Source organism: Gallinula chloropus (assembly GCF_964237585.1).
Source record: "Gallinula chloropus genome assembly, chromosome: 5".
Lineage (NCBI taxonomy): Eukaryota > Metazoa > Chordata > Aves > Gruiformes > Rallidae > Gallinula > Gallinula chloropus.
Genome location: NC_140090.1, coordinates 77,566,339 through 77,590,061, shown reverse-complemented (window position 1 = coordinate 77,590,061; position 23,723 = coordinate 77,566,339).

The following is a 23,723-nucleotide window of genomic DNA, read 5'->3' as shown; positions in this document are numbered from 1 at the left end:
CAGGAGACACACAAGCATCTGGAGATCCCCACGTGGGACTGGCCATGCTTCCACCATGACACACCAGTAATTGACAATGTCACTGATGATGTCTCTTGTAAGCCTCTGTGGATGCTGGGGAGGAAGAAGATGTTTCCAGAAGCCTGAACTGGTCCAGATGGGCTTACCATGAGCACAGAAAGCGTTATGTCTTTCTCAGCAGAGGGGATGGAGTTTCAAGGCTTTCCTTCTCCTCACCCAGGATGGGGAAGGTAGAGGATGGCTGTGCTCGTGCATGGGTGCAAGGCACCTGGGCTTGGCTGGGAGCAGCTGGGAGCTGCTTTGGATCCCGATCAGCAAAACACACAGTCTCCATATGAAGAACATCTTGCAGGATCGGAAAGTGATGCTCAGGGAAAAAGCAAAGCCCAGCCCTGCTGAGGTCAGTGGAAAGATTTGCATCAATTCCAGTGGGTGCAAACACAGACACATTCCATGTTAATATATATATGTGTGTATATACACACATATACATTCAAAAACCCTTCAACCAGCTAACACCAAGTATGCAAGATGGGCCCAGCTCCACTTCAGCTTAGGTCCACGAGAGAACGACCGGGTCCTAACTCTACACATCTTTTGCAATAATTAAATCATGGCATAGATAAAGTGAGCAAATCGTATATCATCTCAACCAGACTATCCATATAATTGTCAAAATCTAATTTAAATGACAGATCCGCTGCAGCATACGTTTTGTGTATGTCTAATGAATTTGTATTTCCAGACCATATATTTTAACTTTCTGATTGCATTAGTTGTTTGGTTGAGTGTCCACACACCAAATAAACATCTCTAAGATAATGATAATGCACCACTCTGTTTTCTATATCTGTCCGGATCAGATTGTAAGACGAGATGAGGCTCTCGTAGCTGACAGAGGCATGTGCTCTTTTTCTCCCCCCCCTCCCACCTCACCACCATCCCCCTCCCAAAAAACGTGCATTGTTCAAAATTGGGCTATTTCAATTTTCCTTTTAAAACTATAAGCTTTAACTCTCAGAGGTGGGAGTTGTGTAGGAAGAAGCTGCCAGGTAACAGATGTATCTGTTAAAGTTGCTGCTTGAGTGTGGACAGTAATAGGATTTCCAGAAATGAACTGCTATTTTGTGAGGCACTAACACAGAAATGTACAATGGGAAATGAGAGCTTGAACTTTGCTTCTCCTGGAGAATTGAACCATCTGTTTCAAAGAAGAGAAAGAGAAAAAAAAAAAAGATTTGAAAACAAGCCATTTTCCATTGCTTATCCTTTAATTTATATTTAATAAGAACAATTTTCGCTTTGTTTTTGGCAAATAAAAGGCCAAACATTTATAGGACAAATTCAACCTGAACATGTCTCTATACCTATGCCTCTATCCATACCCATCTCTCTGTATCCAGTTTTCTGCCTCTCTTTGCCCGTGTCAGCTCAGGACCACATAGTGATGTTGTATGAACAACATTTCCTTTGATAGGGTTACACCAAGGACATTTTCTGTTCCTATCTGGCCACTGTGCAATAGCTTTACAGCTTTTAAGATGTCCAAAAAGATTTGTGCCATCTCCTAATTGGGAATGAATAGATAGATAGATAGATAGATAGATAGATAGATAGATAGATAGATAGATAGACAGATAGATAGATAGATTGATAAAATAGGAAACCCCCAAACAAACATGTCCATTCCAGGCAACAGCTGGATGAAGGATAAAGTTTAGGTCCACTGAATGACTGTGAAGATTTTACAGAAGGCTATGAAAGCTGATGGTGCCACACAGCTCCTGACCTCCTGTCAGTCCACCTCCAGCAGCCCCTCAGCTCACCCCGAAGCACACAGGACTAATTGAAAAGTCCTCCTTTCTGCCCAGAGAGAAATAATTCCTCATTCATTGACTGACCTTTCGAGTTCTGACGCAGGTTCTGTGTAGGGAAATGCTCTGAATCTGTGAAACTGGTGGTGGTAATAAATATCTTCAGTCTTCCATTCTCTTTCTATTAAAAAATAAACATAAATATTGCCTCGTTCCAAATGCAAATGGGGATAAAAATTAAAAATACCCTGCAACAGAGTTCAAAAAGAAACATTTCCACTAAAGTCACACAAGCAAATCTATTCTGTAGTGAAAAAGGAGTCATTAAAAATCTTGCCACTGTTCAGTAGCAAGGTTGGGATGTTTGCTGCCCCATTGTGTTTTTTTGGGGGGCTGAGCTCCTTGTGCCCACCCTGAGCTCTTGTCAGCCCAGCAGCTGTGGGTTAAACCCACCAGTTTTAACCCAACTTCCAAAACCATGCACCCAGCTTATTAAACCCCGGGGGCTTTTCACGGTGCCATCAGCAAGCACGGGGATTGGGTCCCTTGTTTCTTTCTCTTGCTTTTCCTTGCAAAGTGCTGCCACTTTGATAAGTGACATTTCTTAGGGCAGCCTTCCTATTACACATTTAGCACCTATTCCCTGCTTGGCTGATAAGCTGTTTTGCAGTCCAGCACTTGCCTAATTTTTTTCCCCCCGTTAGCTTTCTAATTCTCCTCTTCACCCCGATTCAGTGGCAAAATTCAATTAAGGCTGGTTAAAAACTGCAAGTGTAAGCCTGGCATGAGGGCAGGCTGTGAAGTCTGCTAGCACAAGAGGCAAGTCTAAAGGGCTGGTCCAATATGTCAATTTATTTCTTGGGTTTGGGTTGTTTGACTTGGGTTTTTTGAGAGTATCTTGACCCCTTTGTGATTTCACCACAGCTGCAAAAGACAGAGATACCCTAAGGCCCTGGTGCCTACTTTTCTTATATATATATGTATATGTATATAGATATAAAATCATAGAATCATAGAATCACAGACTCATAGAATCACAGACCGGTCTGGGTTGGAAGGGACCCCAAGGATCACAGAGTTCCAACCCCCCTGACACAGGCAGGGCCACCAACTTTCAGGTCTGGATCTACACAAGGTTGCCCAGGGCCCCATCCAACCGGTCTTGAACACTTCCAGGAACAGGGCATCCATCCCTTCTCTGGGCAGCCTGTTCCAGCCCCTCACCACTCTCTCTGTAAAAAACTTCCTCCTAATATCCAATTTAAACCTTCCTTCCTTTAGCTTTAATCCATTCCTTCTTGTCCTGCCATTGTCTACCCTCTTAAAAAGTTGATTCCCCTATTTATACACATATATAAATATACATATACAAATATATAAATATATAAAATTATTTATTCTAAAATATGTACAAAATTCTAAACTCTTTATTTCCATGTGTGTAAAATTTAAATTTCACTTTTTGCTTTGCCCCATCTGGGGCTGTTGATCGAATCGCTGGTTCCAGCAGTGATAACGGCACTGGGGCTCAGAGGTGGGATGCTCCCAGCCCTGGCAAAAGTCCGCCAGGAGTAGGAGGCGGGAGCTGCCTCAGCTCTCCCAGAGCAGGGAAGTTAGATCACTTTGGGCTTTTAGAAGCACTATCTTTTAAACAAAATTGCAAGATGGTGAATAAAGTGCAGTCTGAAACAAAAGCCTTAGTGATCTTTGGCAGATTACTTTGGGAAAAGTATGGCCCATTTCAGAAAAATCAAAGCAAAGAAAAACATTGACTACAATTCAGAAGCCTAATGTATTATTATGGCTTTTTATGGATTTTATATATAATTTCCTGTAAAGTTAAGAGGTTGAAGTGATCTCTTACATTGGGCTGCATTATCAGCATAGCACCAAACAATTTTCTACATCTTATTATGTTCACAGTTGACATACTATTAGAGAAATGTGCAGCTGTCTTACTCTGCTATTCATTTCCTCATTACTATTTTATAAATATATGATTAACAGTTATTGCAGCTGCCTAATTCACATTTATTGCAAATGCAACCCCACAAATGAATGTTCAAAGCAAAGAGATGTGGTTTTAGAGTAATTTAAATTTTACAGTTCCATTTACCCTGCTTTTTAATTTACTGTATAATGACCCTATTAGAATAAAACACATCTGGAAGTTCTTTGGGGAACATTTAATTTTCTGTGGCTTCAGTACTAACAGAACTTGTACCATAAAGGCCACAGATGCTTTGAACACTGTACAAATTTTCGCATTTTATGCCAAGATGCTGGTTAATTGTACAGATGAGACAATTACTGCAAGGCAAAAGATAAAGTTCTCTCTACCTTGAAAGCAAATGGAAAAAAAATCTCACCCTTAGAAAACTGCTTTTTTGGTAATGGTCAGATTTTACCATCCACTCTAGAATAGGGGAAATCTTGAGTTGGAACATGAAATCGACCCAAAATTTTCATATCAAAACCAAACAGCATTTTTCAAAGTCCTGTGACTTTTGCTTAGTCTTAATACTCTCATAAGTAAAGGGAAAACGCTCTCTCACATGACTTTCCCAGCTTCGCTGCCAGCTTCTAAGCTTCTCATCATCCCTATTAAGTGAAATAGTAAATCAATGAGACCAGAGAAGGCTTTGGAGGTCAGCGAACGATTCCATAAGCATCCCATATTTACAGTCTGTGGCAAGGATACAGATGCTGCGAGTCCCAGCCTGCCATATTAGCAGAATCATCCTGAGAATTTGAAATTGATTTGAATATTAAATACAGATCACTGCAGCAGAGCTCTTTTACAAGAAAGGATGTGAATCCATTCTCATTGATTAGTTAATTTATGTTCTACAACTAATCGAAACACAAATCTCATTAGCCACAGGTCAGTAAACTTGGGGAGGGGGAGAGAAAAAAAAATCATTTGGATAGCCCAGTTAGCTGTAAAGATATAATTATAAGCCAAACTGGTTTAAAGCCAGTGCTGTCAGCAAGCCATTGTGTGACTTCTCCTCAACGGTGTGGGTCTTAAATCTATTTTTAAGTAAGATGGTTGCAGACACTCAGCTATTACAGGGAGAGCAACGCCATCGGCTCGGTCAGAGGCATGGCAAAGCAACGCAGAAAACAGAGCGTTCACACCACGTATGGGCAGCTTAAGGAATCATGAGCACAATAATTAGTTAATTACCATCTTCTTCTAATCAGAAACAACTAAAACACACTCTGTGGCCTCATCAAGTCTGCCCAAGTATGTTGTAGCCACCTCCCAGGCAAACTCAGATACCAGCAACACCCAAAATGCAGTCAGGTCAGAGATGTATTGTCTGGTTTCTCGTGGCTGTGCTGTCATATTTCTTCACCTGCAAGCAGCAGCATTTATCTGATGTATTTTCAGGTAAATAACTGACACAATTTCCAGCTCAGAGGTGTATAAATACGGAAGCACACACGCTAGAAACATTCTCAGTTCATTGCTGAGCACTGTTTGATGAATTGGAATTTGACAACTATATTCTAATACAAATAATTTGCTAATTAAATGAACATTTTCCATGTGTTACGTAGGTTTTTCTCCATTTATATGAGAAGTAATGGGAGTCATTTCATTAAAAGCTCATATGTTGCACTACAATTTTACCCTGAAGTCTTTTAGCAACAAAGTTTTAAAATCAAATTATTATTCCAGGCAGATCTCTCTGTATTTCCGCAGTACCTTACCTTCTGTAATTGCTTTATACTATATTAAATGCATAAAATAATATTCAGTAGGTAGTAATAGTAATAATAATGAACGCTTCAGAGCTGCAGAGCTCTGTATACACACAAAAGCAGGAGACAGGCAAACAGCAAGAGGTACCTCCCTTTTGCAGCCGAGCGAATATGGGCACAGCCAGGTAAAAGATGTGCCCAGGGGGCATATAACTGCTCAGTTCCAAAGCTCAGCACAACACAAGAGCCCTTCTTTTCCTGGCAGGGACTCAACAAGAGGGTAGAAGGCCAAAGTGAAGGTGATGGCACTGCGAATTGTGCTTGCTGCCTTCAGCAAACCATCTGGAATGGAGGTGATGCTCTCCAGGATGCAGCTCCTGTCTGCAATAGAGCTCAAATGCCCCCTGTATCCAAACCTCCATGTCTACAGGGCTTGGAGGAGCAGAACCAAGGTGTGTTTTGGAAACCATCCTCATTAATCAAGAGGAATAATGTGGAGGCTTTCCACATGAAGTCAAAGGGGCATCATGGCAGCAAGACAGGAAACGTAATTAGTCCTAAACAAACACTGTTGTCATGTTGGGTTAGAGTCAGGTTAACTGTGTTTGTGGGCTTCCATGTGTTTATTTGACTCTGAGTTGTTTGGTGTTCTTTAAGAGCCGATCTATACAGCAAGGATCATAGCAGCCTATCTGCATGGCAGCGCTCCTGCTCTTTCTGGTTGTCTCGGTGAGAAACATGGGAAAAGTTGCTTCAGGAGCTTCAGATTTCTCCCACAAACACCAAGCTTTGATGCCTCCTCAAAGCAGCAGCATGGGGATCTAGAGGTCGTGCTGATGCGAAATCTCTCTACTTTAGTATCAGCCAGAGCAAAAGGCAGAAAACTAGGAGGCTCCTGTGTTTCATTCTCAGCAAATTCAGTGACTCATTGTATAACCTTTGGGAAGTCACTTGACCTCTTTGGCATCCATTAACCCACATGAAAATTCAGTAAATGGTAGGACCTTGCTGAAAAGCAGATACTTAAAACTGAATTTTCCTTGGTAAATAAATGAGAAAAACAACCAACAAAGAAAGGCACTGTTCAAAACTCATCTCGTGACCCCATTATTCATGGATCATTAGTGTAATAGGCCACATGGGATCCATAAAAGGCATTATTGCCTTTTATGTCATTGCGTATTTAGAGAGTGATAATCCATATATTATTGAAACAATATAGACTCTAGCAACTCCTTCCAACCTATTTCCTAAGATCCTGAGATTTCCCAAAAAAAAAATAACCAAGGAACATACCATATATCTGTGTGTGACTTAGGGAGTAATAGTAACTATAGTGCATTTACAACAAAAACTCCTTTTAATCTCTGGACTGAAAGCATCTAGTTCACATTATGGTAAGTAGTTGGCAAATGATCATTTTATTAAGTTAAAGGCATTCATTAGTGCTGCTTTGAAAAGGCTATGAACCCTACCCCTCCCTGCAGAGAAGTATTAATGCGTTAGATGGCTGAAAATACTGATAATCAAATGAAGTGCAAACAAAAAAGCTGGATCTAACGGCACATATGTAATGTTTCTCCTCTTGGTTCCAACGCCATTATTCTGTGTTCTGTACTTCCCTTTTTTCCCCTTTTCTGCAATGTATGGAGACAGCTACTTCACACCACCCCTCTGAAGAAGGCATAGGAAGCAACTGTCTTGGAATTAGTTCTAATAGTTAGAAAGGAACAAGACCAAGCCCCATTTGAAACAGAAATGTGTTCACACAGTGTAAGGTGCCACCACTGCCTTGTATTTTGGCTTTATCATATTTCTATTGTCTGCAGCCCACATTAACACAGTAGTTGTTGGAATTGGGTCCATAAATACCAGTGAGACTCTGCACCCAGTGTATCAAGCACTACCCTAAAAATACAAAGAGATATAAAATCTCTTATATCCACTCAGAAAAGTGGAGGGAAGGAACCCTTTACCCTCCTTGGCACTTCTTATTTCCTACAGCTATCAGCACAAATTGAAGATACCCACACATCTCACACCACCAACTGCCTCCTCCTGGACTCCAGCCAGCAGGTCAAGAGACAGCTGTTCCTGGTTTGTGGCCCTGTTTGCCAAAGCCACCACACAACAGATCTGCAAGCTGCTCTGCTCACGTGGTTGCTCCTGAATCTGTTTCAATCAATGTAACCGTGCTAGCAATGATCTGCCACTCAAACAAGTCCAGCTCACCCAACTCACGTTGACCAACAGTGGGTGAGGAAAGGAGTCCCTGAAGAGCTCAGCCAGCAGCTTGGAGGAGAAATCTAATTCCAAAGGTAAGGATTTTGGCAATGACCACAACCTGTTCCATTAGAGACGTGCAGGGAGTCCCTAAATGGGACAGCTGACCTAATTTTAAGGCTGCCATATATTGTTGGAGTAACACAATGTTGCTTTGTTAGCAAGCTCTTGGTCCTTATCTCCAAAAGCATAGAGTTAACACAGTGCAAAACATCACATACTGCCAAGGAGGACACAGAAGGCCACAAAATTATCCAGATAGGTAAATTCAGGTCACTGAATTTTAATAGGTAGGCAGCATCTCTGCTCGTACGTGCGACAGATCTGTGTCTCATCTCGCACCCATTCTGAGAAACATCCTGCAGAAGTAATAGGCTCCTGTATCCTCCCCAGTTTCCCAGGCAGTCAGGCTTCAAATTTACAAGGAAATAAGATTTTCTGAAACCTGTCTTTATTACTCTGTGATTAGGCTACTATTACCTGGAAGGGGGTAGAAACACGAATATAGGAAGATTTTCTGCATTGACCATAATCATCCTGCTTATTAAACACTGTCTTGCTCTGGCAAACTTTGAAAAAAAAAAAAACCCACAATATTTTATCAAAACACCCATTAAACTGTTACAGGCCTTTTCTTCCTTTTCCCCCCATCACAGCTGATTACTGTGGGTGCACGTCGCTGAGCGTAAACAACACCAGCTTTCTCCTTTTATAACCTGACGTCTCCCTCCTCTCTGCTCACAGACGCCAGAATCTAGTATATGTCGTGTTGCAATTGCTTCCATGGCAATGGCAACTGAAAATAAATAAATAAATAAAAACCCTACCTCCAACATGACAGTGAAAAATTCAAACCTCTAAGTTTCCATAGCGGGATGGCAAACTGTCCAGAAAGGAGCTGGATTTGTGATCTTTATTTCACTTTCCATTTTGCCTTGGGAAAGGCTTGTCTCATGATCCCTCTTCATTCTTCTTAAAGAACCAAAAATTAAAATGCCCCGTTGTTCTCCAGATGCAGTGGGCTGACCTTTAGCACTCCCACAGTGTAGATGGGTTTGATGGGACATAGTAAAGTACCTACAAGACTGAGAAACATGGTGAAGGATCCTCAAGCTTCCTGGTGAAATCAAAATCTCTTCTGTGTGTTTATTTGAAATTATGTGCTGCTATCTTAGAAAATGATGCTCTTCTTTTTCAGATACCAAGTCCCCCATGTGCCACTGGTTGAAGAAAAATCATCAGCTAAATATTACATGATGATATTGAGCATATTTTTCATGTTGGCTTGCTAAGGTGTAGTCAGTTGTGTGATGACATGTCTCTGTGGGGGAAAGGAAGAACGTGTAGAAGGCTGCAAATCTGATTATACATAGATCTGTTCCTTAGGTGGGATTAACAAAGGACAGTCCACAGCCTATCAGCCTCTACGTATCCTCTTCACCAACGATCTTTGCCCACAGATGAGAAGGCAAATGTTATGCAAGTTCAATTTGTATGATCCTCTGGAGCAGTGCCGTGGTTTTCCTTTACCATCAAGAGTCAAGCCTCTTCTTGACTAACTGTATTCAGAAGCAGACGGTTTACAGTCTCCAGGCTGCCAAACTAACAATATCCACAGGCACTATCAGTCTGTGAGGCTGCAGTGATGTGTGCTGGCTAACAATGTGTCCCCTTACATTTTAACTGGAAAAAAAAAAAAATAGAAATATGTCAAGTAGTAAGACATTCCACTCCAATTTTTTTTTTCCTAATCTGGTCTGTAATAGCTACAAAACAGTCTGGGTTTTCCTCAAGGCACAAGTAGCCACATGAAAATTATAGATAGATACTCCGTCTGGTTTATTGGGAGAATTTACTCACAGCTGCAGTCACATTGAGACATCAGCTAGGATATGCAGGCGGGCAGGTTAAATGTTAATTTCCTTTCTACTGTACCATTTTCTAACCTCCGTCCATGAATCAAAGTGAGTAAAAGGTTCTTCACTTAGAGACATAAAACAAATTGAACAAATTATGTTACTTAACTGAGGAAGGACCAGTTAGTTCATTGATTTTTTATTTGGCTTCAGATGTTCCTTTTTAATTAATATGAATTTGCAAGCATGATTTTTAATTTTAGACTGTTATGTCCCATGTATCCCAGCCAGGAGAAGTAACACAGCTCCACAAACGCTCACGTTATCTTGAGCTAAAGAGAAAAATCCCGACTTTGGTTGCAGCTGCTCAACTCCATTAAAGCCAACAGCCCCGTGCTCCACTCTTCCACAAGTGCAAGTCAGGAGCAGCATCACTGAAGCCAGGTTTAGCACTGGGAGGAATATAAAACCAGGCCCCATGGGGCTTGAAAGCTGAAACAGCCACTACAATACATCTAAATGAATTTAAAACTAGAAGCCAGGGGATTAGAGTACAATGTGGTTATCAGGATATGAAAAACAGCCATTAACTTCCCAGTTCTTTTAGATGGGTCATGAATCATAGTCATCATCAGCAACAAGTTTCTTAAGCTGACAGTCTGCTATTTAAGGAGTACAAGAGGAGAGGGGATTTAAGCTTGAGCCGAGCTGAGGTACATTTCTCTTTCTATGGCAGCACTGACAGCATGAAGAGGAAATGTTTAATACTAATGGGGACATTTAAATTTTTTACTTAGAGGATATTTTGGTAAGTATCTAAAAATTGTCTCAGTTTATTCCTACACCCAGGGAGCAACGTTTCCACAGTAGGCTCTAAGCATGCATGTAGCGGTGCACCAGTGCAGGTTTTGGTAAGGTGAATGCACTCGCCATCGCAGATTTTGATCTTGCAGGTGAAACTCTTTCCCTAGAGTGTTAATTCCCTTGTCAGTCTAGCATTAATAAGATATCTTTGCAACAGGAAATATGCTTTCACTTGTGGTGCTGGTGGTCCATCTCCTTCCTACCCATTAGCTCTTCTTCTAGAAACATACCCTTCTCCCAAATCACTCATTTCCTCTCTCTGCTCTGCTGCTTTCACAGTAGCCTACCCTGTTGCATATTCTCATGTTGTGTTATATGTGACAGCCTTGGATGTATCCCTCACTAACTTCAACTTTTTGGGCATTTTCTCTTCTAGCACAAAACCTTCTCACCATCTACACTGACATGACAGTAGGGTGCAGAGAGGTGGGCGATGGTCTCTTCAGCCAGGGGACAGGAGATGGGACAAGAGGAAATGGCCTCAAGCTGCACCAGGGCAGGGTCAGCTCAGATGGGAGGGAAAAGTCCTTCCCTGGCAGAGTTGTGGGGCTGTGGCACAGGCTGCCCAGGGAGGGGGCTGAGTCCCCACCCCTGGGTGTGTTTAACAGAGGGGAGATGAGGTGCTCAGGGATCTGGTTTAGCACAGGACAGGAACGGTTGGACTCGATGAGCTTAAAGGTCTTTTCCAACCTTGTAATTCTGTGATTCTGTGATTGGTTTTGTTACCACGGATGTCCTGGCCTTCTCAGGCAATGGAGGCAACACTCAAGGATCTGGATTTATCAAGTTTTTGCTGCAAATCAGCGTATCTGCAGAAGTATGAGAATTCACAGTGATGCTATTTCCACTCCTGAATTTTCCATGGTGCAGAAACAGGGAAAGCATACACACAAGTACTCACATCCAAATGTTTTGTGAGAAAATCATGGAATATTGGTGAGGAGGGTTGTAAACACGCTCAAGTGACTTGCAGCTGAAGTGTAAAAATCCACAGACAACATACTAATTGCTGCTAAGCCTTGTGTGTTGGACAAGTAGAACATCTCTTCAAGATAACATAGGCTTGTGACAGACTTGGAGTCAACCTAAACATGCTTGAGAGTCCTGCCCTGCTGTGAGATAGATCAAAGCACTGTGGTAAAAATACAGGTGAAAATGCCACTTTTCCTAGGACTCCTATGAATGTTGCTTGATGCTATCTGGGTGGAAAATGGGAGGCAAAAAATAGCTTTTGAAGTATTTGTCAAGGAATAAAGGTTCCAACACAGTAGTGACAAGTGTCCATACTCTGAGCTGGATTTTGGTACACACTGAGATTTTTAGTTTGCACTCAGAGTCCATCCAACAAAGACTCTTGGCTTTAATTCCCATTTACCGGCAGAATACATGTAATACAGCTCAAAGTTTGCATGGATATTTATATTTAGCCAGTAAAAGAATGGTGAAGAAGTTCCTTTCCCTCCCTTAGCTGGTTTACTCTCCTTCCTTGGCAAGAGATAGAGTGAAAAAGTTGAGGACAGTGATTTTTCCTTCCAAAATTAACAAGAAATTTGAAAACTAAAATTTACAAGAAAACCCTTATCTAAACAGTCACAGAGAAAAGGTTTCACTTCAATATAAAATCATCTACTCACGTTAGCAGCCCGGATTTCTTTATTTTTCCTCTTTTGCTTCCATAAGCCTACTTCTGAGACATTCCTTGTTGATACTCAGCACTACTGGAACAAGCTTACCTTATGGCTAAGGAACAGTCACAAGTTCCTTTTGATCCCTCCACCACCTGGAAGAGAAACAGAGAGGCAGAGCAATCAAACCTACTGAGGGTGACACTGCTGCTCCTCTGTGTCCTTGTCCCCTATGCAGGAACCAGGAGAGAGGAGACCATCACAAATGAAGGTGACCAAGGCCCCACCGCTCTTGATGTGCTGAAGCCTCTGGTGGGGTAGATCTTGTTCTTCTATTGGTATAATATTGTACCTTTCTTCTGCTTATGGTGTTAAAAGTTAACCTAAGGCAAAAATGTAGGTTATGGCATAATTTATTAAAAAATCAATACCATATTCCCCAGTAATGGCACAAACACTACAGCTTATAATAGCTTTACTGTAGTACAGTATTTTTTTATCATTACTTTCCAATATGATAACACTTGTTCTAAGGTCAACAGACACCACATGATAAGGTAAATATTTGGATAAGCACGAGTCGCCAGAGCAGGGTGCAGTCTTAAGCTGGTGCCCGTGGCAGGCTGAGGGCAGGATAATGCACACACAAAAGGTGTTGCGATCAGAAACATGCTGTAGATCCCCACTTTCCATCGTCATAGTAGTTATAGATGTTCTGCAATGCAGCTCCTCGATGGTTTTCTGAAGGATTTTCTGCAAAATATCTCCTCCCAGAAGTAGGCACTACCCCTTTTCTATGTCAGAGCATCTCCAGCTCTCTGCCAAGCACGGACCAGCATCCAGCACAAAGTCTGGTATTCCCAGAACATGGACTCTAAGGGACTTGTTTGAAAATTAATTCCTTTCATAGAATCACAGAATCATAGAATCACAGAATCATAGAATCATAGACTGGTCTGGGTTGGAAGGGATCCCAAGGATCACAGGGTTCCAACCCCCTGCCACAGGCAGGGACACCAACCTCCAGGCCTGGAGCTACACAAGGCTGCCCAGGGCCCCACCCAACCTGGCCTTGAACACCCCCAGGGATGGGGCATCCACCACCTCTCTGGGCAGCCTGTTCCAGCCCCTCACCACTCTCTCTGTAAAAAACTTCCCCCTAATATTGAATTTGAACCCTCCTTCCTTCAGCTTCACTCCATCCCCCTTGTCCTGCCATTATCTACCCTTTTAACAAGCTGATTCCTCTCCTGTTCCTCTGCTCCCTTCAGGGACTGGCAGGCTTCAATGAGGTCCCCCCACAGCCTTCTCTTCTCCAGGCTGAACAAGCCCAGCTCCCTCAGCCTCTCTTTGTAGGGAAGGTGCTCCAGCCCTCTGATCACCTTTGTGGCCTCCTCTGAACCCTGTCCAACAGTTCCACATCTTTCTTGTATTGGGGCCCCAGCTCTGGACACAGGACTCCAGCTGGGGCCTCCCAAGGGCTGACCAGAGAGGGACAATCCCCTCCCTGTGATTCTTCTACCTTTCTCCTACTGTCTGTCTCATTAGTTGCTAGGTTAGCTACCCTATATGATGTAAAACTATAAACAGCTGCAAAGGCACTTTGCGTATGCAGTTGGAGCAATGAAGAATGTCCTCAATGAGATTATGCTAACTTTATATAACTTATTAAAATGAATATCAAACTTTGTTTTGCCTCATTCAATTTTTGATGTTAATTAAGTAAGCACAAGCAGAAGAAAGGAAATTGGATTTGCTACTTAAGGAACTTCCAATAAAGCCATGGATGTTAGTGAGATGAGTTTCTAATAAACATTAATAAGTGTCTATATAACAAGCAGTGCTTGTCTTTTAAGAACATTGGATTTTTCTCACAGGATATGGACAGCAATAAAATACATTTGCAAATATGAAGACATATTACAGGCACATTTTTCACTACCCTCTTTACCAAGCCTCAGATCCCAGCTTGCTGATTTTGTGACCTTGGGAACAATCATGGGGCCAAGAAATTTAAAAAACCATTTTAAAATTCATACAAATGTAATTTAGAAACAGCACCGGCTAGATGGGAACTTTAGACAAGATTTTTACAGTGAATAATGCTTTTCTTTGTCCATCTCCGACAAATTTAATGTTGCTACTACATTTGACATCAATCACCCAGTCATGAGCAGCCACATCCTTGGCTCAGCCTAATGATGGGAGAGGAAGGTGTGTAGCCCGGGCCGTACAGCTGTGCATATGGAAACACAGGGACAGCCAAGGCTTTTATTTTACCTTTTCTGCTGCAGCCAGAGCAAAGCCATTATACCTGAGGAGAAGGGAGGCTTCTCTCCTGGTTACACTCATTTATTGCTCCTAAAATTAGGTGTTTTCTGGGAAATTCATAACTGGTCAGGAGATTGCTGCCAATGGAAAATGTTTTGAGCAGACTTGGTGTGCCTGCTGCCCTTGTGTTTGGCAGCTGGAGTCGGTGACAGATGCTCAAGGAGAAGAATTGTTGAGCAAGATGGTGACATTTTCACATCACCTTTTGAGCATAAAATGCCACCTTTTAAACACCAAGGCACTCGTAGGGTGCTGAGGGTGCCACACGTGATGGTTAAAGCCATAAATCTGCTGTCAGAGAATACAGGCAGCAAAAGAGCAGAGCTGGTGAAAATAGAAATGAGACCTTTTTCATCAAAAAATATTTTTTCATCCCAGTTTTCACCTGAAAAACTTAGCTTTTTGTAATATATTTTCATGTGAAACTCCTGCCAGTCCAAAAACGTTACCTCCAATACCATCCTCTGTTACCAGACGGGCCTTCCCTGCTTGGACTGATTCCTGTAATGCCCAGAAAATACCCAATTTCACCAGACCACCATGCTCAAAACCATTCTGTCCTACAAGAGGGCTTTGCCTTCTCTCCATCGGATCCCCATCTGTCAAGGAGACCAAACTCTCCCCATCTCCAGAGGTTTCCCTGTTTGCGTGGCATTATGTGAGCAGGGAGAGGCATCGCTTCGGCACAACCACCCCACAGAGCACTCAACGGGTGATGAATAGTTCCCTCTTCCAGCATAGCACTTGCACTGGTGTCTGCCCATCTAACAGACATCACAGGGTTTTTCCTTACCTCTCAAATCTGCTCAGAGGCTTCTGGGAGAGCTGCAGACATTTATTTTGGATTACATCAGGCTTTGTAGGCGGTTAACACCCACTCAGATGTTGAAAACCAGGATGCCCAAAGCTTATCCATTGGAGGGATGACTGAGAAAATTCAGTGGTCCCCAGATCCAAACTTTTAGCAAAGAAAAACTCTGGGCTGGGATTACCAGTCAAACAAACATATCCTGATTGTCGTTATCCATTACGTTACGTCAGCAGAGACACTTCCGGCGCAGACTGCCCTCAAAGTCACTAACTTCAAATATGTGAATTTGTTTGCCCATAATTAATATGATGTATCTCAGCCCATTCAAAATAATAACTGCATCCCTTCCTGGTAATGAAAAGTGATTAATTTTCAATTATGGTAAGTATCCAATTTTTCACAGCGCAGCACTGGTCTAAGTCACCCTATCTCTAGCGTTCTAATTACAGACATTAAAAGTTCCTTATAATTATTGCAGAAAGATCAGTAAAATTAAAAATATTGGTTACTGGCTGCTATTATTACATTTGCTCTAATGCAGCCAAGGCTTAAATTTATGTCGGAGCTGCCAGCCATTTCATCAATCTCTTTTTGTGACTTGTTTAGAACAACCGGTTTTATTTCACGGGCTCAGTAACTGTTCCAACAGGTCTATTAACGGTTTGGCACTCTACATTTTGTAAAGCTTTAATTAAGTGAAACAAGCTAAAAATCACTAATATGTGCCTTTAGCAAAGTAGCAATGTAATTATCTCATTTAACAGATAACTACTTGTATTTCATTTTTCAAAGCACAAAGAGAAAACTAGCTCTAAATGTCACTTTTCAGGCTCATTAAACTCACTAGAGAAATATCAAATTAGAGATTTCCACTACAAATACTATAATAAACTCTGGGAGCTGATATAAACAACATGAGTATTTGGGGAAGGGACACGTATTGGAAAATATTCTGGCTTGCAGAATAGATGCTGGTTACATATTTACAATAAGAACATCCCCTAAAATTTTCAGTGGTCCTCTGTAAAAGAATCCAAAGCATCAACAGGATTGCACATACTTTACAATGTAACCTTATAATTTTATATGCAAGAGCCAAATTCTTTAGTTTTCTCCCGCTCACCCTAATCATCTTTTTTTTCCCTAATTTTCCTTTTCTAAATGACTCTTCTGAACTACGTAAGAAGTGACTGACAGGAGAAAGTTATGCAGGTGTTAGCATGTAGTTCCAAGGTGAGATTTACTTGTGTGTGTCTGGCACAACCACTGCCATCTCACAGTAAAATACTTATGTTAAAGCCTGAGGCCTGGACTGCAAAGTTTGCACGTGATAACCAAGTAATAATCCATTGTTCACTTACACCAATAGTTTAATATCCCTGGATTTTGGTTGTGTTTCCACTAAGCAGGCCATACCTGTATTTGCGTTTACTTCAGTGTCACTCTAGATGTATCTGTCCCACACAAAATTCTCCCTGCTGATGACAAAACTAATGCCTATACATGGAGAGTCCTTCTCTGGAGATATTCAAGACCCGTCTGGATGCCGACCTGTGCCACCTGTCCTAGGGACCCTGCTTTGGCAGGGGGCTGGACTCGATGATCTCTGGAGGTCCCTTCCAACCCCTTAAATTCTGTGACTCCGTGAACCTGTGATGTTTATGGGAAGCTGGGAGATGTCTCCACACCAAAGAAGCCAACAACTGGAAATAACAAAGTGAACCCTGGGAATTCCCAGTATGAGTTGCTATGCACAAGGATCTCCTGGTGTAGGTTAACACCCCTGGGGTCAGGGGCAGGGTGTATCGGTCACAGATCCCAAATCCAGGATGTAAAAGTATCCTGCAGACAGATGAAAACCTCACAGTTCTGGTACAACCCTGCAGAAAAACCAGTCTTCCACCTGGCTGCCTGCCCAGCCACCCCACTCCATTCTTCAGTCCTCTTGAAACACTACATCCCATCCTGTTCTCCAGCACAGCCGGAGCGTGACTTACCCCAGGAGCCCGCGCAAGCCACCACGGCTGACTGCATCCGTCCCTCCAAGCTGGTCTGGCAGGGCAGAATCGATGAGGTTACACCAGGGATGCATTTGGCTCAGTGTGACTGATGCTCCAGGATATTCCTAAGAGTACAGCTGCAGACCTGGAAGTAAATACACAGAAATGGTATTGCATTACAATGCATTTGTATTCTGTTGTGTTCCTTATCGTGTATTATAATATGGCTTCTAAGCCTGCTGTAAGGAAAGTTGAAGCAATAAAGCTTGACTGATTGATTGATGCATCACCATTTTTAGGGTCCGTTGCACAAACTATTTTGATAGTGGAAGCCCATAAAGTATAATGTCTGTGCTAAAAGTGACACAATGAAGAAGATGATGCACCTGCTTCAATTTCAGCTTTGAGTCATTATTTAGAGCTGGGGGTCTAGGAGTTGCAAAATACTGCCTTTCTAGTTCCCTACTGGTTCGCCAGAAGATAAATGTCTAAAACTAAGGACCCCGGGCACACAATAATAAAAACCTTTTTAGAGTCTAGACCCTTCCACTAGTTAAAGGAAACCTATTCCCATTTTTCTGTTAGGAAAAAAAATGGGATGCAGTTTCCCAGTGGCAGAGATCAAGTTTTTTATTTATATTAAAAATGCAGGATTGGAAAAAAAAAAAAAAAGCCAAAAAAACCCCCCAAAAATCCTTGCACAGACAGACCACTGGGTTGGGGGGTATATCTGACCCCCGCTCCTCAGCTCTGATCCCAGCACAATGCAAAAGGGAGCAAGACTGGACATATCTCTGTGGTCAGACACAAACCATCCTTTGTAAATTAGCTGACAGTGTCATTTCCAGACAGGGAACACATAAGTTTAATGAAGGACTCTGAAAGTTGAAACCAATTAGAGCAAAGTGTTAGAGTAGAATTATTGGCAGAATCCATGTTTACTTTCCCTTTGGTAATTCCAGGCGAATCTACAAGGTCTGAGCCATCCAAAACTCAGCCCTGTCCAAAATCAGCACTATAAGGACTGAAGCCCTTGGTTCAGTCCTTACCTGCCCCATAGGTAGTACAGGTCTCAGAGCTGGCACAGGTCTTGAGAAGGAATATAGCCCTCAAGAAGGAACTTTCAGCTCAAGTCTATTTATATTTTTTGGAAGACACCCTTTTCCATTCCCACCAACACTAACAGAAGTTGAGGACATCCAAATTAGATGGTCCCAGTTAGGATTTTTTTCCCTCAAGCTATTTTATCATTTCTGGGGCTATTTTAGCCAGAATGAGTGACCACTGCTAACACATGCATGAGCACACACACAAACCATGGGCCAGGTTTAGAGCAGGACATAGCCCAGTTCCTCACACTGTCCCTCCACCACAGAGAAGTCACCCTGCAGACCCTTGGCTGCACATTCTCATTTTATGCTATCTTCACATTAAAACCAGTGTAACTCCACATGTACACTCACCACACCAGCCTAACGAAGCTGCAATAGGGACAGCATCACCAGCAGAAAGTTAGTACAACACCCAGGAAAGGGAGTTTTATGGGTTCAGTTGATGTAGCAATGGACATCAGCAGTGGGCTGAGGCAGGGACATGCCAGGGGACATACCTGGTAGGAACAATGGGTGAGCTGTTCAGCCAGAGGGATGCAGTCAGCTTCTTGCCTTTCACGTCAACAGTTCCTAGGTGCAGGACAAGTGGGAAGAGGAGTGAAACCAAAGAGGAATGAGATTAGACATTGTCCACAGACCGCAAACAAATTCACCTTGAAACAAACCACAAGCAAGTTCATTAAACACATACAGTTCTTTCCTCCATTGTATTTCTAGCACACATTTGTATCTGAGGAGATGGCATGTAACATGCTTTGCATTTCCAACAAAGTGGCTTGGGTATCGAGTGACCAAATAGTGCTGAAGGGAGGTTAAAGAGTGTGACCTATTGAACACTAACCTTCAACTGTTCTTGCACAAGATACATTTTCCCTCAAGGAAAATAACTAACCTTTGAACCTCAGACCCTCATATTTATCTTTTGTCTACTGGCTCTCACTGACAAAGCTTCAGAAGAACAGTCCTGAACAGATCAGATTTGCTTCACCCTTCTGATCAGGTTGGGGTACATCTGGGTGTATCCTGTCCTTTGTGCCTGCACAGGAGAGCTACATTCTATTAGCTCTAAGGGACTTCTCAAGATCAGAAATAAGCCCTGATTTTTCAGCCTTGTCACCACCATCATCCTAGATTACTTCAGATCCCCATCAGCAAAGAAGTTAGTTGGTCTACCCTATCTCTGTGTATATGACCTATAGGGCTGCCCTACAAAGCAATGGCAGGCATGCTTCCAGATCAATGGCTCCTGCTTGGAAAACAAATGCCCTGGATTGGACATTGGGATAGCAGCAGGACACCATTATCCTGCAACAACATCCTTCTCCATTTACATTTGCTCTTCATTTCTGTTTTTGCAGACTAAGCCATCATCCCTCGCAAGGGAAACTCCATATGTTCTTCTCCCCCTTGCTGTCATCAGGGATGTTTCTAAAAACTTTACTTTCCAGGAGTTTCTATTTAGATTCTGCTTGCATTCAGTCAAGCATGTCCCCTTTTCCTATGAAAGACCATAACACACTGCAGGAAGTTGTAGCCACCAAAAGGCTGTTTCCATCCTCTTTTCCCTTCTTTAACACATTCCAGAACTTCCCTGCATTTTCCATGGTTTGTTGGTCTTCTCTTGGGAGAAATAATAAATATGCACTATGGTACCATACCATTGACTCAAAAATACTGAATATAATCACAGAATCACTAGGTTGGAAAAGACCTTTAAGATCATCAAGTCCAAGCATTCCTGTCCTGTGCTAAACCAGATCCCTGAGCACCTCATCTCCCCTCTGTTAAACACACCCAGGGGTGGGGACTCAGCCCCCTCCCTGGGCAGCCTGTTCCCCATCCCTACAACTCTTTCAGTGAAGAATTATTTCCTAACTTCTAGTCTGAACCTGAAATCCCCAGCACCATCATGGGCTTTCTGCATTTAGTTTCTTTTGGCCGGATTATGAATCAATACGCTGGCAGCTGCTCACCTATGCAGCAGATTTATTAGCACCAGTATAAGAAACTCAGAATCAATTCCTCAGCCTCCTCCTTCAAAATGAGACTATTGTTTCTGACTTTCTCAGACCCATCATCTGAAACCAAAACAATAAGCTGGGTCTGCTGCTGAGCTCTGCCAACTAATGCCACCAACAGCTGGTTTAATGGGAGGATTGTATGAAAACACTAAAATATTCAAAACCATCACTGGCCCAAAGGAGTCCTCATCCCTGATGTATTTACACATGTAGGAAATCTTGGGGGTAGGAAGAGGTCTATTTGGTCCACCCAGAGAGTCAGTGATGTCGGAAGCACCATGCTCAGCACTTACTTACTGAAAAGTGCTTTTCTCTCTCTTCTCTCTTGCAGAAATACTGCAGTGAACTGTGTCCAGGGCTGGAGATGAAATCAATGCAAATCAGCTCCTGGTTTTCTAGCAATTCAGACTCAGACAGGGTCTTCAAAGTAACAAACAGAATGGGGAAGCTCTGCCCATGAACCACCAAAGCAACCGTACTCTATGATCTCACAGCATCCAGGATTGCCAGGGGAAAACACGGCTGTGAAATTAATTTCTCCAGCACTGTGATCAATCCCATTTGATCCTTTCCTTTCAGGCCAGGCCTCCCACTAGAGCTGGAGTACATATACACATCTCCCAAGTGTTTTTTTCTCCAGGCAAGGAGGAGAGAAGGCCAGAAGACTCTATTAGGTCAACCATGCTCTCCTTGTGCAGATTTGATCTGCCAAAGACCCAGAGAACTATTTTAAGAATGACCAACATCAGATATTTCTTGGTGTGTCCCTCATGAACCTCCTGATTGATACCAGCCTTGACCTTCAATCTCCTTCATAATTTAAACTCGGGTCACCTTTGAAGTGGCAAGAGTCCAACCTTTTATTGTGGCAAGTGTCCACTAGGGACCACTCACCTCATTTTCCTATAGAAGTAACCTCAGCAAGATGTGGACCTTCATCAACATACAGACCTTCATCAAGATGTGGACCTTCAAAACAAACTTAACCAGACCACCAGTCTGCTGTTACCTCACCCCCTTCTAGACTTTACAGTGCAAAAAAGACCCAAAAAACAAACCCCAAAAAAACCCAGCACCTCACAGGAACAGCACCAAGCAGGACCCCATCCATAAGATGCCATAAAAAATTCACCATGGGTCTCAGAATCAGAAAGGTCAGGATCTTCTAGCTAAGTATCATCGCCCATAAGGTGCAGAAAAAGTCCCACTGTTTTAAGAGTGCTACAACGCCTGATCACAATGGAGCAGATAAAAAAGAGGACTGCAGCTTTAACTTTATATTTCTGGCTTTTGTTGGCTGAAGCCAGATCCTTGGTGTTATTTTAATGCAGCAGCAAAGAGCTGCATTTAATACATGATAGGCTCAAGATGCTGCTGCTTCTTTTTTTTTCCCCCTGCTTTTTTTTTTTTTTCCTCTCTTTTTTATGTGTGCTGAATATCCAGCATGTAATTGAAAAAGGAAAAGGAGCTGCTTGTTTGCTGCCTGATCCAGGAATGATTAAAGGTAGAAGTTTTTCAGACATTACTGACAGAAAGGGTATAGTTAAAGCTGCTTTAAAAAAAGAGAGCCTTCATAAAGAGCCAGTACTCAAACCGCTATTAAAAGCATCATGCTTGTTAAAACCTGTAAAAAGGCAGGAAATCAGTGAGTGAAATGCAGCTTCTTCACCAATTACTGAAAGGAGTGTACACCTTAAAGCACTCTTTGAATTGTGTCATACCAGCCTCCCAGTGCTCCCCCCCCTGCCTCCCCAAGCCCTCCGCCAGCCTGTGTGCGTGTGCGTGTGTGTGCGTGTGTGTGCGTGGAGGGGGGGGGGACTCTCAGGCTTGTGCCAGGCCATTCATTGGTACATTAGTGATGGGGAGGAAAGGGGAGGGGGGGAGAAGAGAAGAGAAGAGGAGGGGGTTACAATGCTACACCAAGTTCACTTCTCGCTTGTTGTTTGCGACCCATTTACAGCTGAACGGCTCTGTGCAGAGACAGCTCTAAATGACTCTCTCCACCTCTTCACCAAGCCACTTGTTTTTGTCATTTCTTTCTCTTTTTTTTTAAAAAAAATCCAAAGGAAATAATTGATAAACCGAATGCCGTCCACCTTAAAGGCAAATGCATATATCCACCTGGTTAAAATTCCTCCTCTTTCTATTTTCCATCTCCCTATATCCATTTTGCTCGGCGCTGTTTAAACAATACTTCATCAAATGCAGCCCCAAGCAAATAAAAAGCACAGTAGAGTAAATAAAAAGTAAAAAAAAAAAAAAAAAAACCAAAAAAAAAAAAAATCACAGGCTGGAGGGTAAGTACTTTTATTCCTGTACTTTCATTGCCTGGGGAATTATTATTCCATTGCTGGTTTCAGGAGGGGGGGAGGGAGTGGGGTGGGGGGGTGAAAGGACAGCCATGTTATTCGCAAAATGGATTGCTCCTCTCACTGCTTTTCACTCCTCTGGGTTCTCAAGAGTCCACTGATTACAACAAAGTGTGGCCATCTATTCCGTCTTATTGACAAAGGTCCTTAATTACTGCTGCACCAGTAATACCTGCTATTAAATTCTGCTAAACAGAGGCTGCAAATTAGCTGCGGATCCCGGTAACCTTCTGTGTGTAATTACTGGCAGCGGGATTGACGCTAAGGCTACAGCACTGACCCGAGTCATAGCAATGGGAAACCTTTGTTTATCACCTGTGGTGGGGGCCAAAATGTGAAATTAAAAGCTCTCCATCAGTGGAAGGCCTTCAGAAGCCCGGGAAAGCAACAGGAAGGCAAAAAGCAAACTGCTCTATATTTATAACCGACTTCTTCAATTGCTATTTAAACTCACAGCTCATTAACCTGGGTGGCTGTTCTAGCATGCCAGCCATGCAAAGTTTAAAATGGCAAAAATTTAGGCTGTCTTTTTGAGGTGTTCTGTATTTCATCAGGGCCTTTAACCTGCATTTAAGAGCCAGTTTGATGCAATTGCTAACTATAAACAGGCTGCGGGATTGAAAAACCAAACCAAATAAAGCACAAATGTTTTGCATTTCCATGGAGGGAGGCAGGTGGTTGGGAAGCCCTGGTCTGCCTCTGCTGGGCTGCGGTGTGAGCCTGTCCCAGGGGCACCAGAGCCAGCACCAGCCATGGCTCCATCCTGCTCAGCTCTGCACAGCCAGGTCCCATCCCAGCCAACAAGGGCTGCAGCTGGACAAGCATCTGCCTGCATCTCTTGCTCAGCATCCATGTGCTCATCAGAGAGGGGCTCCAGGTGCCTGATGGCACCCATTGCATGTGTA